The sequence below is a fragment of the Euprymna scolopes genome, chromosome 46, assembly GCF_053919585.1.
Source record: "Euprymna scolopes isolate OS-2025 chromosome 46, ASM5391958v1, whole genome shotgun sequence".
Classification (NCBI taxonomy): domain Eukaryota; kingdom Metazoa; phylum Mollusca; class Cephalopoda; order Sepiida; family Sepiolidae; genus Euprymna; species Euprymna scolopes.
The window spans coordinates 86,859,177-86,877,072 of NC_136527.1; the positions used below are offsets into that span (position 1 = coordinate 86,859,177).

The following is a 17,896-nucleotide window of genomic DNA, read 5'->3' on the forward strand; positions in this document are numbered from 1 at the left end:
CCCCAACTGTACTGACATGCAGAAGTTCAAGTGTAATGTGAATCAACATCTTGCTGCCCAATTCCCCACATAGTACCCCTTTAGCTTATGTCCCTGATAGTAGCCTCCTACATCAAAGTGGCAATGTGCCTTGTTTGGGGTGGAATGGTAATAAAAAAAAGAAAAAAAAAAAAAAACCCAGTACAGTCTGGAAAACAGGTAGCAGGAAGAGAATTCCAAAAGTCTATCGGTTTGAGGGGAAAAAAAAAACTATTAGGATAGAAAGCTTTCTGGTATTTAGGGATCTCAAAAGTGAAGGGGTGTGATTACATTTAAACTTCGGCATATAGAGAGCGTTCTACTTGTTGAGTACAGGATGGTCTGCTGTGTGATAGACGACCCCGTCCCCATGTGTGTAATGGTGGATGTATTTAATAGCATAGGAATTGAAAAGACAAAAGGTTGCATAATGAAGACGAAAACATACCGTTATATATCAGTGAAAGAAATGCAATTGATTTGCATAAAAATATACATGAAGAAATGATAGAAAGAATAAGAGTTTGTTAGAATAAGTGTTTGTTAGAATAAGAGTTTGTTACTTGCGGTTGACTGGCTAGTCAGGAACGTGGTGGTGGCCCATGGCCCCACCAGAGCGGTGTTTGTCACATCTTGAAAGTCCAGCGCGAAAGAGGAAGAAATATGGGGAACAGGAAGTGACGTAGCTAGGTCGCTCTGAGTTAAAGGGCGACAATCGAGCTAGGCTGGGAGTTTTCAACTCCCACATGCTCCAGTAGTTTCTTCCCCAGAACGGCTGGACTTTGGAATTCCCTTCTGAGTTCCTGCTTTCCCAACTGTACTGACATGCAGAAGTTCAAGTGTAACGTGAACCAACATCTTGCTGCCCAACTCCCTACATAGTACCCCTGTAGCTTATGTCCCTGATTGTAGCCCCCTACATCAAAGTGGCAGTGTGTCTTGTTTGGGGTGGAATTGTAAAAAAATTTTTTTTTAAAAATCAGTACAGTCTGGAAAACAGGTAGCAGGATTGGTTGTTGGTTGTTTTTATTTTACGGCATATCAACCCTTTTCGGGTTATTTAATGCCGAATCCAAAGATTTTGAAGAAAAAATTTTTTAATAGAATATATTTGTTGTTTTCACGTCGGTTTCTATTCAACCCATCGCAAGGAAAATTAACTGAGACAAATAGCTAGTTTTATTAATGCGTGTACTTTTGTAATGAAAATCACTGGTGACCATGTTTGTACAGGCGGCATATGAAAGGGGTCAACCCTCAATTTGGTCAGGAATGCTGAAAACGAATATTCGTATATTAATTTTAGGTGAGTAAATTAAGAAGTTGTGTATATATATATATATATAACTACTTCATTTACTCACATAAAATTAATATACGAAAGTATAGATTTATGCATAAACTTTAAGTATTTACTTCAAAACTGCTCAATACGTTGGTAGAGCTCGTTAGTAATTTATGAAATATATATGGCGATTAAGCTACACTGAATATTCGGCGTTTCATCCACTATAGGATTCGTTAGCCTGACGAATCCTATAGTGGATGAAACGCCGAATATTCAGTGTAGCTTAATTGCCATATATATTTCATAAATTAACGAATCCTATAGTGGATGAAACGCCGAATATTCAGTGTAGCTTAATCGCCATATATATTTCATAAATTACTATATATATATATATATATATATTTGTTAGTACATTTTCATGTTTTTTAAAGGTAGATAACTCTTATTTTTATTATCTCCCTTGAGAAAGCACACACACATATATATGTATATATATATATATACATATATTTGTGAGTATATTTTCATATGGTTTCCTAAAGGAAACTCTGACTTGATTTATCTGCCTTGATTAATATCTGAGAAGTTCTTTTTGTTTTAACTTATTTTAAAGCGTTTATTTACTTTGGAACATAACAAGTGTTCAGGCTCAAATTAGAACAAGACCGAGGTGACTGTCATGAGACCGTCGTCTCCCTGCATATTAAAACAAAGCCAACCTCCATACGTAGTTAATTGTCATGTCGAAAATAGTAATATATCCAAAAATTACGAAAACTCTACAAGTGCAGAGTTCTTTATAGTTCAAACCAATATTAAGTAATTTTTTTTTTTTTTTTTTTGGCATACATTATTGCTGATATTCATGCTGCTCCTCTTTGATCAAATTGTCTCTAGGATGGATTAGGGTTGGGGGTCAGGGTTAGCCTTTTTTTTTTTATATTTGATATGTAATTCTATGTCGATTTTTTAAATCTTTTTGAATATGCTGAAAACGAATATCACAATTTAATTCGGGGCACATGATGTATAACAAATAGATAACACAGAAAATAGACTTATAGTTTTTAAAGGTTTATTAGAAGAAAAATATGTAACCCACAGTGAGGACCCTAACAGGTACTACCACTCCGGGTCAGAGTGGACCTGGGAGCAATGGTAATTAAAGGGTGGCTCCACACTCCCCAAGCCCGCTTATGGAGCTTTACCATCGGATACAGTTTAAGGTCATATCCAGGACCCTGAAGTGGCGGCGGCTATCCTGTTATTGTAGAAATTTTGGATGGGAGTGGTCTTCTTCTGGGAGAAGTTTCGGCTGGTTGCTAAATAAAAAGAAAAAAGAGACAAGTTTTAATCCAACGGAAATGGAATCATGTCGTTACAAGTCCGAGTAATTTTGAAATGGATATATCTATAAAAGTGAAAGTGTACAACTTATAGTATAAACCACTGAAATGTTAGATATAGTTTCCTTGGCCATGGATCTAACGTAATAAATTCATATGACCCTTAATCAATAATGGTTAATGTGTCAAAGTTAAAAATAAAGGAAAACATATATATAAGTGTAATTATTACTTCACGCGACAAATAGCTAGGGGGTTGCTTTAATCCACGATGTATTTGTAAGTCATGCCGTGCTTTCTTTTCTCTAGCTTTAATTTAAACCTACGTCACTGCCAGTGGTCATACACGCAAACACGTAACGGGTTCTAGCCTTCCTCCCTGCTACCACGCGTTTTTTCGTTGTTTGGCTCAACACAAAACCCCCAAACTCCCAGGGATAAAATGCTAGTTTTGTACAAAGTACTGAGATGCCAGACAATTATGCTAGTTTAGAACTTTCAGGTCCAAGTAATCAGCCACATTTTCCAATTTTGGGGCATAAATATTACTGCAAAGGCGTGTCAAGGGCAAACTCGAATTTGAGCGCAATCGTTATTCTAATAATTGCTCATTTTTAATATGCCATTATTATTATCATTTTCTTATATGGATCAGCAAGATATTTTTACTAGTAATAAGTTTATTTTTAGAACAGCTTATCACTTATTCTCTGGTATATTTTTGGTTTTAAAGTATTATTTTAGTATTAGTGTTTAATCTTTCAGTATTTATACAATTTAACATTTTGATATTTACATTTATGTCGAGGTTTAGTGTTTATTATTTGATCGGTTATAACTTAATTTAGCGCTAATTTATAAGTTATGTTTTAGTATCTAATCATGATTTTTTTGTTTTTAATTATTAGTTTTAGTTTTTATAGTTATTTAATATATTATAATTTATTAGAATATATTAACAGTAGTAAAATTATATTACTGATCCATAATGAAAATGATAATTATAGCTGGAACAATTACATCGAGAGCATTGCCAGGGCTGCTGCGAGGAAGGTGGGCTCTCTCTACCGTGCTAGAAAACTTCTAACACCCCAAAGTATCCTGTACCTCTCTAACAAGGCCACTATTCGCCCATGTATGGAGTATTGCTGTCATATTTGGGCTGGTGCATCGGCTACTAGTCTCTCGCTCCTTGACAGGGTTCAAAAAGAAAGTCGCAAATCTGATAGGCCCTAAACTGGCATCTAAGCTTCAGCCTCTGTCCCATCGTCGAAACGTTGCATCCCTCTGCCTGTTCTACAACTATTATAATGGTGAATGCTCTGATGAACTGCAAGCATTTGTGCCCCCACAACGTAAACACCCTCGACAGACCCGACAAGCTGCAAAATCCCACCCCCCACACTGTAGAGATCCCTACATTTAAAAGATCTTTCTACTCCAGTAGTTTCTTCCCCAGAACTGCTAGAATTTGGAATTCCATTCCAGGTCACTGCTTCCCCAACTGTACTGACATGCATAAGTTCAAGTGCAACGTGAACCAACACCTCCCTGCCCAAATCCCTACATAGTACCCCAGTACCCCAGTAGATGTTTCCCCCTGATAGTGGCAAAGTGCCTTGTTTGAGGTAAAAATGTAATAAAAAAAAAAAACAATAGTAATGTAAATATTTGTATATAATTACAAAGCATATTGTTCATGCATTTACATACTTTACTTTAGGCAAATCCACATGAACAAGGAAACCTATCTCTCTCGGCAAAAATGAGTTCAAACTGAAGAAATGTTATATATAATTGTTTTCGGCTAACTTTACCAAATCTGTGCGTATGCTAAACATAAGTAAAAAAAACAAGTAATGTTCAACGCTGCAAGAGAACTAGAAAGAGAATAAAAGTTAATAGACAGGATAAAGTCTGGAACAAAAAGAGAAAAAATTAATTAGCAAAATTTATCAGGTGCGAAAAAAGTGAGTAATGTTCAACGGTACTGGAGAACAAGAACAGAAAGGGCCAATTAGAAGCTGGAATCATCAAAAGTCATTAGACAAAAAAGAAATCAAGTAAATAGGATGCCATTTATCAGGTGCTGTAAAGAAATGCTCTTTTAGAATCTTCAAGTCTCAACACTCACTAGTAAAAATAAGTCAAAAACAAGTAATGTTCAACGCTGCAAGAGAACTAGAAAGAGAATAAAAGTTAATAGACAGGATAAAGTCTGGAACAAAAAGAGAAAAAATTAATTAGCAAAATTTATCAGGTGCGAAAAAAAGCGAGTAATGTTCAACGGTACTGGAGAACAAGAAAAGAAAGGGCCAATTAGAAGCTGGAATCATCAAAAGTCATTAGACAAAAAAGAAATCAAGTAAATTAAGAAATTAACTGAAACCCATCTAAAACAAAGCAAATTCAGCAGCTGGTACAAAACAAGTGCTGAAAAGGTGGTTTAGAGTCCTGAAGTCTCAACAATCACTAGAAAATTAGAAATAAATCAAGGTAGTTGTTGCAGCACCACCAAGACACATTGATACAATAAATGAAACCTTTATGAATTCGATGGGAAGTTGGAGTTGCTTATAAAAAAAAAAATATATTATTACTTACTTTAGGAATTTCTGGAACTGCTTCCAAGATGGGGATGAGAGGGGTCATGGGTGTTGCTGCTGCTGGTGCTGAAAACTTGAATAACTTTTTCTTTTTTTTTTAATTGTTTTTTTCTTTTTTTGGTTTGTTTGTTTTATTTATTTTCCTTTATTTCATAGCATTTTATTTTTATGAAATTATTTTTTTGGAAATTATAATTAGGAAATAACAATACTTACTTTATGACTTTCTGGAACTGCATCCAAGATCGGGATGAGAGCGTAACGGCTACTGCTGAAACCTGTAATAACTAGTTGTATTTCACATTATTAGTTTTACATTTTTTTTTTTTCAGTATATTTTCCTTTAGATCACAGTATTTTAATTTTTGTGAAATTTTCTTTTTTTAAAAAAATATAATTAGAAGAAGATATCAATACTTACTTTATGACTTTCTGGAACTGCATCCAATATTGGGATGACAGGGTCATGGCTGTTGCTGTTGAAACCTGTAATAACTAGTTGTATTTTGCATTATTATTTTTACATTTTTTTTTTTTCGGTTTATTTTCCTTTAGATCACAGTATTTTATTTTTTGTGAAATTTTCTTTTTTTAAAAAATTATAATTAGAAGAAGATATCAATACTTACTTTATGAGTTTCTGGAACTGCATCCAATATTGGGATGACAGGGTCATGGCTGTTGCTGTTGAAACCTGTAATAACTACTTGTATTTTGCATTATTATTTTTACATTTTGTTTTTGTTTTATTTATGTTACTTTAGTACATTGCATTTTACTGAGTGTATGTTAATTATTTTGTTAATTTTTATTAAAATAAAATACCTGTAACAGAAAAATAATTTTGGTTATGATCATGCATGGGTGAATATTTTCGGTTAGACTTGCTAAAGTTGGTTAAAGGAAATATAAGCAGAAAGGAATTCGTTTTAATCACTAGCAACACAACGAAAGAAATACTTACCTGAGGATTGTGCTGATTCTAACTAGAAGCTGCAGTAATGGAAAAGAGGAAAATTAAACTTGTCAATTACAAAAACTGAAATCGAAAAGAAGAAACGCTTGATGCTTTACTCACCTCTGGCTAGTCGTGGTCGCCATCAAACTGAAAAAGGAGGGAAAGGGTGGAATCCACTCGTTACCAGGTACCGTACAGGAAAGGACAGTCTGGCCAGGTAGGTGATGATCTCCCCAAAGTGGAGCGCTACATAAAACATGCATTGCTACGAACATCCTCCGAAAAAGGCGGTTTCTACTCGGAATAAAAGGCGGAGCAGAAAACGGAAGTGTTCTCTCTACTCAACACGATTCCTAGAGAGATACCACAAGATTGTGCGTGAATGTGGAAGAGCCTATGAAAACTCACAAAACTGCCATTCCTACTATCGTATCGGATATTATTAATCGGAGGTCCATCATTGCATTACCGCCCCAGCTCGTAGTTGATAGATAGTAGGAATAATATTACCAGCGCCCTTCAGGCAGCTTGTGAGAACACACAAACTAATGGTAGTATTACTCTAGTCGTTCCTGGTCGAATGGAGCCATGCATGCATTATGTAGTAACACGAGCATGTGTCGCCTGATAAGAAAGAGCGTAGGCTCACCCACTTGGGGAGATTTCCTATCCAGACTTGCACCTATTTGTACACCTGGAACTGGACTCAGAACCTCGACAATGAGAAGAGTCAAGGAGAGCAAGGTGTTGAACTACCTAAAGAGGTCACCATATAAAACAAGCGTTGCTGTGAACAACCTTCCAAAACGAGGGAAGGGACTTTTTGTTCTCTCTACCCAACAGGATTCCTAGAGAGATACCACTAGATTGTGCGTGAATGTGGAAGAGCCTATGAAAGCTCACAAAACTGCCATTCCTACTATCGTATCGGATATTATTAATCGGAGGTCCATCATTGCATTACCGCCCCAGCTCGTAGTTGATAGATAGTAGGAATAATATTACCAGCGCCCTTCAAGCAGCTTGTGAGCACACGCAAACTAATAGCAGTATTACTCTAGTGGTCCGTAGTCGAGTGGAGGCACGCGTGCATTACATAGTAGAAACACGAGCACGTGTCGCTCCCTCTTCGGGGGAATTCGGAAAAGTGCACCTTGCGCTGCAGGTATTTGTTGAGCTGGGAGTTGACTCAACACCTCGACACTGAGAAAAGAGCTTTAGAAAAGCTCCAGATTAGTTACCTGCAAAGTCGAGGAAAGTTGGAGGACCAGGCCTGCGAAGGAGAACACACACAATTTGGGCCTTGATGGAAGCACACGGGAGAGAGGGAGGCCCATTTTTCTCTTTCGGGGGAGTGTTCTCCTTCCAGCCTGCTCGAGCACGTATTTTCTGCTTGCCACATGCAAGCATATAAAAAGACGACCAGATGACGGACGCAACAAACTCATGCGGTCATTAACTGGATTTTGATCGGGTTCCGTACAACAAGGTGTTGAACTCCCTAAAGAGGGCACCATATAAAACAAGCGTTGCTGCGAACAACCTTCCAAAACGAGGGAAGGGACTTTTTGTTCTCTCTACCCAACAGGATTCCTAGAGAGATACCACAAGATTGTGCGTGAATGTGGAAGAGCCTATGAAAGCTCACAAAACTGCCATTCCTACTATCGTATCGGATATTACTAATCGGAGGTCCATCATTGCATTACCGCCCCAGCTCGTAGTTGATAGATAGTAGGAATAATATTACCAGCGCCCTTCAAGCAGCTTGTGAGCACACGCACACTAATTGTAGTATTACTCTAGTCGTTCCTGGTCGAATGGAGCCATGCATGCATTATGTAGTAATAAAATAAAATACCTGTAACAGAAAAATAATTCTGGCTATGATCAAGCATGGGTGATTATTTTTGGTTAGACTTGCAAAAGTTGGTTAAAGGAAATATAAGCAGAAAGGAATTCGTTTTAATCACTAGCAACACAACGAAAGAAATACTTACCTGAGGACTTGTGCTGATTCTAACTAGAAGCTGCAGTAATGGAAAAGAGGAAAATTAAACTTGTCAATTACAAAAACTGAAATCGAAAAGAAGAAACGCTTGATGCTTTACTCACCTCTGGCTAGTCGTGGTCGCCATCAAACTGAAAAAGGAGGGAAAGGGTGGAATCCACTCGTTACCAGGTTTCGTACAGGAAAGGACAGTCTGGCCAGGTAGGTGATGATCTCCCCAAAGTGGAGCGCTACATAAAACATGCATTGCTACGAACATCCTCCGAAAAAGGCGGTTTCTACTCGGAATAAAAGGCGGAGCAGAAAACGGAAGTGTTCTCTCTACTCAACACGATTCCTAGAGAGATACCACAAGATTGTGCGTGAATGTGGAAGAGCCTATGAAAACTCACAAAACTGCCATTCCTACTATCGTATCGGATATTATTAATCGGAGGTCCATCATTGCATTACCGCCCCAGCTCGTAGTTGATAGATAGTAGGAATAATATTACCAGCGCCCTTCAAGCAGCTTGTGAGCACACGCAAACTAATGGTAGTATTACTCTAGTCGTTCCTGGTCGAATGGAGCCATGCATGCATTATGTAGTAATAAAATAAAATACCTGTAACAGAAAAATAATTCTGGTTATGATCAAGCATGGGTGAATATTTTTGGTTAGACTTGCAAAAGTTGGTTAAAGGAAATATAAGCAGAAAGGCATTCGTTTTAATCACTAGCAACACAACGAAAGAAATACTTAACTGAGGACTTATGCTGATTCTAACTAGAAGCTGCAGTAATACAAAAGAGGAAAATTAAACTTGTCAATTACAAAAACTGAAACCGAAAAGAAGAAACGCTTGATGCTTTACTCACCTCTGGCTGGTCGTGGTCGCCATCAAACTGAAAAAGGAGGGAAAGGGTGGAATCCACTAGTTACCAGGTACCGTACAGGAAAGGACAGTCTGGCCAGGTAGGTGATGATCTCCCCAAAGTGGAGCGCTACATAAAACATGCATTGCTACGAACATCCTCCGAAAAAGGCGGTTTCTACTCGGAATAAAAGGCGGAGCAGAAAACGGAAGTGTTCTCTCTACTCAACACGATTCCTAGAGAGATACCACAAGATTGTGCGTGAATGAGGAGGAGGTGATGAAAGCTCACAAAACTGCCATTCCTACTATCGTATCGGATATTATTAATCGGAGGTCCATCATTGCATTACCGCCCCAGCTCGTAGTTGATAGATAGTAGGAATAATATTACCAGCGCCCTTCAGGCAGCTTGTGAGAACACACAAACTAATGGTAGTATTACTCTAGTCGTTCCTGGTCGAATGGAGCCATGCATGCATTATGTAGTAACACGAGCACGTGTCGCCTGATAAGAAAGAGCGTAGGCTCACCCACTTGGGGAGATTCCCTATCCAGACTTGCACCTATTTGTACACCTGGAACCGGACTCAGAACCTCGACAATGAGAAGAGTCAAGGAGAGCAAGGTGTTGAACTACCTAAAGAGGTCACCATATAAAACAAGCGTTGCTGTGAACAACCTTCCAAAACGAGGGAAGGGACTTTTTGTTCTCTCTACCCAACAGGATTCCTAGAGAGATACCACTAGATTGTGCGTGAATGTGGAAGAGCCTATGAAAGCTCACAAAACTGCCATTCCTACTATCGTATCGGATATTATTAATCGGAGGTCCATCATTGCATTACCGCCCCAGCTCGTAGTTGATAGATAGTAGGAATAATATTACCAGCGCCCTTCAAGCAGCTTGTGAGCACACGCAAACTAATAGCAGTATTACTCTAGTCGTCCGTAGTCGAGTGGAGGCACGCGTGAATTACATAGTAGAAACACGAGCACGTGTCGCTCCCTCTTCGGGGGAATTCGGAAAAGCGCACCTTGCGCTGCAGGTATTTGTTGAGCTGGGAGTTGACTCAACACCTCGACACTGAGAAAAGAGCTTTAGAAAAGCTCCAGATTAGTTACCTGCAAAGTCGAGGAAAGTTGGAGGACCAGGTCTGCGAAGGAGAACACACACAATTTGGGCCTTGATGGAAGCACACGGGAGAGAGGGAGGCCCATTTTTCTCTTTCGGGGGAGTGTTCTCCTTCCAGCCTGCTCGAGCACGTCTTTTCTGCTCGCCACATGCAAGCGTATAAAAAGACGACCAGATGACGGACGCAACAAACTCATGCCATCATTAACTGGATTTTGATCGGGTTCCGTACAACAAGGTGTTGAACTCCCTAAAGAGGGCACCATATAAAACAAGCGTTGCTGCGAACAACCTTCCAAAACGAGGGAAGGGACTTCTTGTTCTCTCTACCCAACAGGATTCCTAGAGAGATACCACAAGATTGTGCGTGAATGTGGAAGAGCCTATGAAAGCTCACAAAACTGCCATTCCTACTATCGTATCGGATATTATTAATCGGAGGTCCATCATTGCATTACCGCCCCAGCTCGTAGTTGATAGATAGTAGGAATAATATTACCAGCGCCCTTCAAGCAGCTTGTGAGCACACACAAACTATTTTAGTATTACTCTAGTCATCCGTAGTCAAGTGGAGGCACGCATGCATTACACAGTAGAAACACGAGCACGTGTCGCTCCCTCTTCGGGGAAATTCGGAGAAGCGCACCTTGCACTGCAGGTATTTGTTGAGCTGGAAGTGTGGACTCAACACCCCGACACTGATAAAAGAGCTTTAGAAAGCCTCCAAACCAGTTACCTGCAAAGTCGGGGAAATTTGGAGAAGCAGGCCTGCGGAGGAGAACACGCTCAAATGGGGCCTTGGAAGCAAACGGGAGGGGTTAGGGTTAGGATAAGGGAAAGGGATAGGGTAAGGCCCATTTTTCTTTTTTTGTTCGGGGAATGTTCTCCTTTCAGCCTGCTCCTTCCTTAACACGTCTTCTTTGCTCGCCACATGCAAGCGTATAAAAAGACGACCAGATGACGGACGTCATTTCCTGGATTTTGTTTTGCCAGAGCCCATTTAGCCGTGTAGTTGTTGTTCAACTACAACGTTACACCCCCCTACCACGGTGAGGATAGGGTTGGACTTTAGGGGGGAAAATACACATCCACATTTACTAATCTTACTCTTGCAATGTTGTTGTAATAAACAAAAAATTAGGAAATTCTTTAATGATTGCATTTTCGTAATTTTGGGATATGTTACGATTGTCGACTACAACTCAGTAGCTAGGATTCTTTTTTTTTTTTTTTTTTTTTAAATATCAATTCGAAATGGCGACCGATTCTCTCTTTAACACGGTAAGTTCGGGAAAAGGTGTTATAAATAATAAACTAGACCAAATACTATTAAAAAACCACCGAATATATGTCAAGTTATGTCACGGTAACATATATTGAGCGAATTTATAAAAGTATTTTGTCTAGTTTATTATTTATTACATCTTTTTCCGAACTTACCGTGTTAAAGATAGAGTCGGTCGCCATTTTGAATTTTCCAATATATCGGTAAACACTGTTTTTTCGAGCTGAATAAACATGTTTAATTTAATAAAAACACGAAAATTATATACAGTTTGGTAAAAAAGTAATTTATCTTGCCTTTGATAACATTTATTTGTTATATATTTGTTTTTTGACAACTGTTTCGAATCTATGTGTCCAGTACTAATACACACCCGGTTATTCTATATTAAATAAATACTGAAATCAAATTATGAATAAAAAAAAATATAAAAAAACTGAACTAATTTGGTGGGCTGAAATAAGGAACCAAGCAGAGAGCCGATGCGAGGTTAAAGAGACAGACAGACAGAGGATGTAGTTGGAGAGATACAGTACAGCTAGATAGATAGACAGACAGACAGACAGAGAAATATTTTTAATTTAAATCTAAATTAACGTCTTCTTATTTAATTTGTTAGGTGAAAGTCTACATATAATATTATTTAAACAAATAAAATGAGTAAACGGTCGGTAATTTCCGTAACGCCGACCACAACACTCGTGAAATTCCGTGGAGACAAGTTCTTCAAGGGAGACAATCAAGATTTCCGATTATCTGCCCTTGATTTCTTAGTCTGGCTTTTGCTTATACGCCATATCAACCCTTTTCCAGGTTATTTAATGGCGATTTCAGTATTTTGGAATGAAAATGCTTTTTATAGAATAATTTTTTTTTTTTTTTTTATTTATGATTAAATAAGCGACGTGGTTATTCTATATTAAATAAATGCTGAAATAAAATTATAAATAAATAAAAAAATACAATATAAAACCATCGATAATTTAACACATATTCTCAAACAGAAGATTAATACTCGATTTAAAGTTTGCAGCAAACGATTAAAAATACAACAAATTATAAATAAATATACATTTTATTTGACAATGATATCTGTAAAAAAAGGAAACGTGTAGTATCTGTTCTTTTTTTTTTTTTCGTTTAATGACATGAAATAATTATAGGGTTTGTATTACTGTACACATAGATTCGAAAAAGTTGTCAATAAACAAATATATAACAAATAAATGTTATCAAAGGCAAGATAAATTACTTTTCTACCAAACTGGATATAATTTTCGTGTTTTTATTCAATTTAACATGTTTATTCAGCTCGAAAAGCATACAGTGTTTACCGATGTATTGGAAAATTCTAAATGGCGACCGACTGTCTCTTTAACACGGTAAGTTCGGGAAAAGGTGTTATAAATAATAAACTAGACAAAATACTATTAAAAAACCACCCAATATATGTCAAGTTATGTCACGTTAACATATATTGAGCGAATTTCTAACAGTATTTTGTCTGGTTTATTATTTATTACATCTTTTTTCCGAACTTACCGTGTTAAAGATAGAGTCGGTCGCCATTTTGAATTTTCCAATATATCGGTAAACACTGTTTTTTCGAGCTAAATAAACATGTTTAATTTAATAAAAACACGGAAATTATATCCAGTTTGGTGGGCTGAAATAAGGAACCAAGCAGAGAGCCGATGCGAGGTTAAAGAAACAGACAGACAGAGGATGTAGTTGGAGAGATACAGTACAGCTAGATAGATAGACAGACAGACAGACAAATATTTTTAATTTAAATCTAAATTAACGTCTTCTAATTTTTTAATTTGTTAGGTGAAAGTCTACATATAATATTATTTAAACAAATAAAATCAGTAAACGTTTTTCGTAATTTTTGGACATCTTACTATTGGCGACTTTACAAGTGAGTGTGTAAATCAATTTTAACGTCATTCGACTGTTAGGTGGAAAGCACACATAAATACGACGTTAATATTTCACACCGGTGGTCAATAAACTGCACGAGTACTCAAACATCTCTCAACCAAACAAAGGTGAAAAAAACTAAACAAATAAAATCAGTAAACGGTCGGTAATTTCCGTAACGCCGACCACAACACTCGTGAAATTCCGTGGAGACAAGTTCGTCAAGGGAGACAATCAAGATTTCCGATTATCTGCCCTTGATTTCTTAGTCTGGCTTTTGCTTATACGCCATATCAACCCTTTTCCAGGTTATTTAATGGCGATTTCAGTATTTTGGAATGAAAATGCTTTTTAAAGAATAATTTTTTTTTTTTTTTTTTATTTATGATTAAATAAGCGACGTGGTTATTCTATATTAAATAAATGCTGAAATAAAATTATAAATAAATAAAAAAATACAATATAAAACCATCGATAATTTAACACATTCTCAAACAGAAGATTAATACTCGATTTAAAGTTTGCAGCAAACTATTAAAAATACAACAAATTATAAATAAATATACATTTTATTTGACAATGATATCTGTAAAAAAAGGAAACGTGTAGTATCTGTTCTTTTTTTTTTTTCGTTTAATGACATGAAATAATTATAGGGTTTGTATTACTGTACACATAGATTCGAAAAAGTTGTCAATAAACAAATATATAACAAATAAATGTTATCAAAGGCAAGATAAATTACTTTTCTACCAAACTGGATATAATTTTCGTGTTTTTATTCAGTTTAACATGTTTATTCAGCTCGAAAAGAATACAGTGTTTACCGATGTATTGGAAAATTCTAAATGGCGACCGACTGTCTCTTTAACACGGTAAGTTCGGGAAAAGGTGTTATAAATAATAAACTAGACAAAATACTATTAAAAAACCACCGAATATATGTCAAGTTATGTCACGTTAACATATATTGAGCGAATTTCTCAAAGTATTTTGTCTAGTTTATTATTTATTAATAAATCTTGCGCATTTGGGGTAACGTACCCCTCCTGCCTGGCATCGTGGCGGTTGCACTGGCCGCTGACGCAGACCAAAGTGTAGTGGGGGAAAAGAAAACCCAGGGGAATGGAGGGGGAGGAGCGGACTTTGAAGAAATTAGAGTTTTTGACTTCCCCTCACGGGGATGTCGGGTTAGCAGCTCAGATCCCCCCGCGAGGGGGGGAGAGCAGAGAAGAAAGACGCAGTGGGTGCTAGCGGGCCAGAGTGCCGCGTCGCAATTAAGAGAGAGAGGGGATAGGAATCCCTGCCCACAGAGGGGAGCAGAAACGAAGCACCCGCCCTACCCCACGTCACCCTACCCACTAACTTACCCCAACGGAAGCGAGAAAGAGAGCCCTGTCTGCTCGATCCACTGGGAGAGCAGCGAAGATAGATAAAGTTTGGGCCTGGCAGGTCAGTGCTGCTCAGGCAATTAAGTGTGGAGAAATTAGACCATCCCCTGTCTCTAGAGGGAAGAGACCGGAACGAAGAAAAAACGCATGCAAAAAACCAGCAAAAGCAGGTCTCAATTACCAGCTAGTGGTGTTGGTCCCGAGATTCCAGTCTCCCAAAAAAGGGGATCGGTTTCGGGTCCAAGCTCCCAACTACCCACTAACTTACCCCAACGGAAGCGAGAAAGAGAGCCCTGTCTGCTCGATCCACTGGGAGAGCAGCGAAGATAGACAAAGTTTGGGCCTGGCAGGTCAGTGCTGCTCAGGCAATTAAGTGTGGAGAAATTAGACCATCCCCTGTCTCTAGAGGGAAGAGACCGGAACGAAGAAAAAACGCATGCAAAAAACCAGCAAAAGCAGGTCTCAATTACCAGCTAGTGGTGTTGGTCCCGAGATTCCAGTCTCCCAAAAAAGGGGATCGGTTTCGGGTCCAAGCTCCCAACTACCCACTAACTTACCCCAACGGAAGCGAGAAAGAGAGCCCTGTCTGCTCGATCCACTGGGAGAGCAGCGAAGATAGACAAAGTTTGGGCCTGGCAGGTCAGTGCTGCTCAGGCAATTAAGTGTGGAGAATTAGACCATCCCCTGTCTCTAGAGGGAAGAGACCGGAACGAAGAAAAAACGCATGCAAAAAACCAACAAAAGCAGGTCTCAACTACCAGCTAGTGGTGTTGGTCCCGAGATTCCAGTCTCCCAAAAAAGGGGATCGGTTTCCGGGTCCAAGCTCCCACAAATGTGGAGTCGGTCCTTGCTAACGAAGATTAGTATGAAAACACCTTAACCTATCCAGAAAGCCCGGTGGCGGACAGTTTCGTAACTTAGAGAACAGATACTACACTTTGATCTTGTCACGAGGGCCGAGAAAGTCGTGGAAAATTCAATACATAAAATCAACACCTTTAATTTCTATGAATCGTCATTCGCGTATCGGTGCGAAGTCAAGTGTCGGCGTTAGAAAGCCGTTCTTAACATGGAGAGATTGGGATACGGCCATTCCGAAAGTCGTTCTTAAAATGGAGAGAGGAGGAGGGCGTTTTGTAACCATTCCGTACAAGCATCTAACAATTTAATAACAACCATCAAATGTTAAATAAAAATAAGATCAATAAAAAAATAAATAAAAATAAAAAAACATCAAATCAAATAAAAACAACGATCAATGTGTCATATCTGTTAACGAAAATATTTTTTTTAATTATTAGCAAATAATTCAAAGTGTAGTATCTGTTTTATTATTATTAATGACAGTTTAAAGGCTCCAAAATCACTTTCGAATTCAACATCAACTGTCGCATTAACTCGCATTCCTACAATTCTGAAATCTCGTCCCAATAGTGTAGAAGCGCCCATTTCAACCTAATAACATGGATTTCAATATCTAATAAAAAACATGTACTAATTTTTATACAAATACAGAAAAAAGAAACGGTTACTACGTTTAGCCAGAAAGACATAATTAGTAATTATGCATTTATGTTACCGTGTTTTTGTATTTCCTTTTTTGTTTTGTTTTTTTCGTTTTTTCATTTGAAATTCAAGTTTCACGACAACTTGATTACAATGTTAGAATACAAAGAATAGATTTCTAAATAACACCGTTTTTATTTCGGCACGGTAGCATAACTGCATATACTTTTGCAGGTTTTTGTTTTTTTCCTATTATAATCATACGTATATTTTGTGTCTATGACGTAACTGTTCCTTAGTTCGTCTTTATCAATGTTACAGCATATTCCAAATATCACATCCATCTGTAGAGTGGTTTATTTAAGTGATATTCATTAACAAATATAGGGTTTGTATTACTGTACACATAGATATAAATTATACTGAAAATTATATATAAAGAACGAAATGTGTAGTGTCTGTTCATTTTTTTTTTCGTTTAATAACACGAGGTAATTATAATAACTTAAATAAAATATCATTTTTTTTTATTATTCACTTTAAACATTAAAAAAAAAACAAGATTATTATTTTACATAAAAGAAATGCTGAAATAAAATCACAAATTATACCAAAAATTACTTACTTTTCTTCTAGTGAAAACTCCCAGTAAAAATACATGTGTCTCTAACCACGACGTTTCGTGAAATGGCAAATTCCACCCAAACATATTTCTTCCCGCGTTTATTTCATGTGAGCACGAGAGAGAGAGAGAGAGAGAGAGAGAGAGAGAGAGGGGGAGAGAGAGAGAGACAGAAAGAGAGAGAGGGGGGAGAGAAAGACGGAAAATAATGAAATTATGAAAGTAATAAAACAATAAAACTTCCATCCACACACCCACACACTCCGCACGTGTCTGCACTCTTGCCCGGGGTCAAACGGAAGTTAAATGAAATAGATTACATCTCGTCAAAGTTTTGTTTCTGTCATGACGTGGCGAAGGGTGGGGGTATCAAGCGAATTTGAAATTCAACGAATTTTATTTCAACGCGCCAATTCCTCCCCCTCCCACCGCCTCCCTCTTTCGAATCGTAAAAATAACTGTTTTTTTTTTGTTATTAAATTGTATTTTTTTAAGAAATCGTTACCTTAAAAGTTCAGAAAGCCATTCTTAATGTAGAGAGGATCATGTTAACTATTCTGTCCAATAATTTAATAAGCAGAAGATCTGATAAAAATTCAATTTAACTTGTATTAACACTTTCAATCTCTCCATGATAAGAACGGCTTTCTGAAAAAAAAACACCTCACAATCTGGAAAGCCGTTCTTACCATGGAGAGATTGGGCTCCCCCCAATTCCGAAAGTCGTTCTTAAAATGGGGAGAGGAAGGCGTTTTGTAACTATTCCGTACAGTCACCTAACTATTTAATAAAAAAAAACATCGGGTTTGTATTACTGTACACATAGATTCGAAAAAGTTGTCAAAAAACAAATATATAACAAATAAATGTTATCAAAAGGCAAGATAAGTTACTTTTCTACCAAACTGGATATAATTTTTGTGTTTTTATTCAAGGTAACATGTTTATT

General features: G+C 37.5%; 1 long non-coding RNA gene across 1 annotated transcript; it reads right to left on the reverse strand.

Annotated features, from left to right (window-relative positions):
* Positions 1–2,362: 2,362 nt before the first annotated feature.
* Positions 2,363–17,017, reverse strand: LOC145271154 (uncharacterized). Its single transcript, XR_013865714.1, has 2 exons — positions 16,951–17,017; positions 2,363–8,835 (listed from the first exon to the last, which is right to left on the reverse strand). It is a non-coding gene; the product is annotated as an uncharacterized LOC145271154 (long non-coding RNA).
* Between the last annotated feature and the right edge of the window lie 879 nt (positions 17,018–17,896).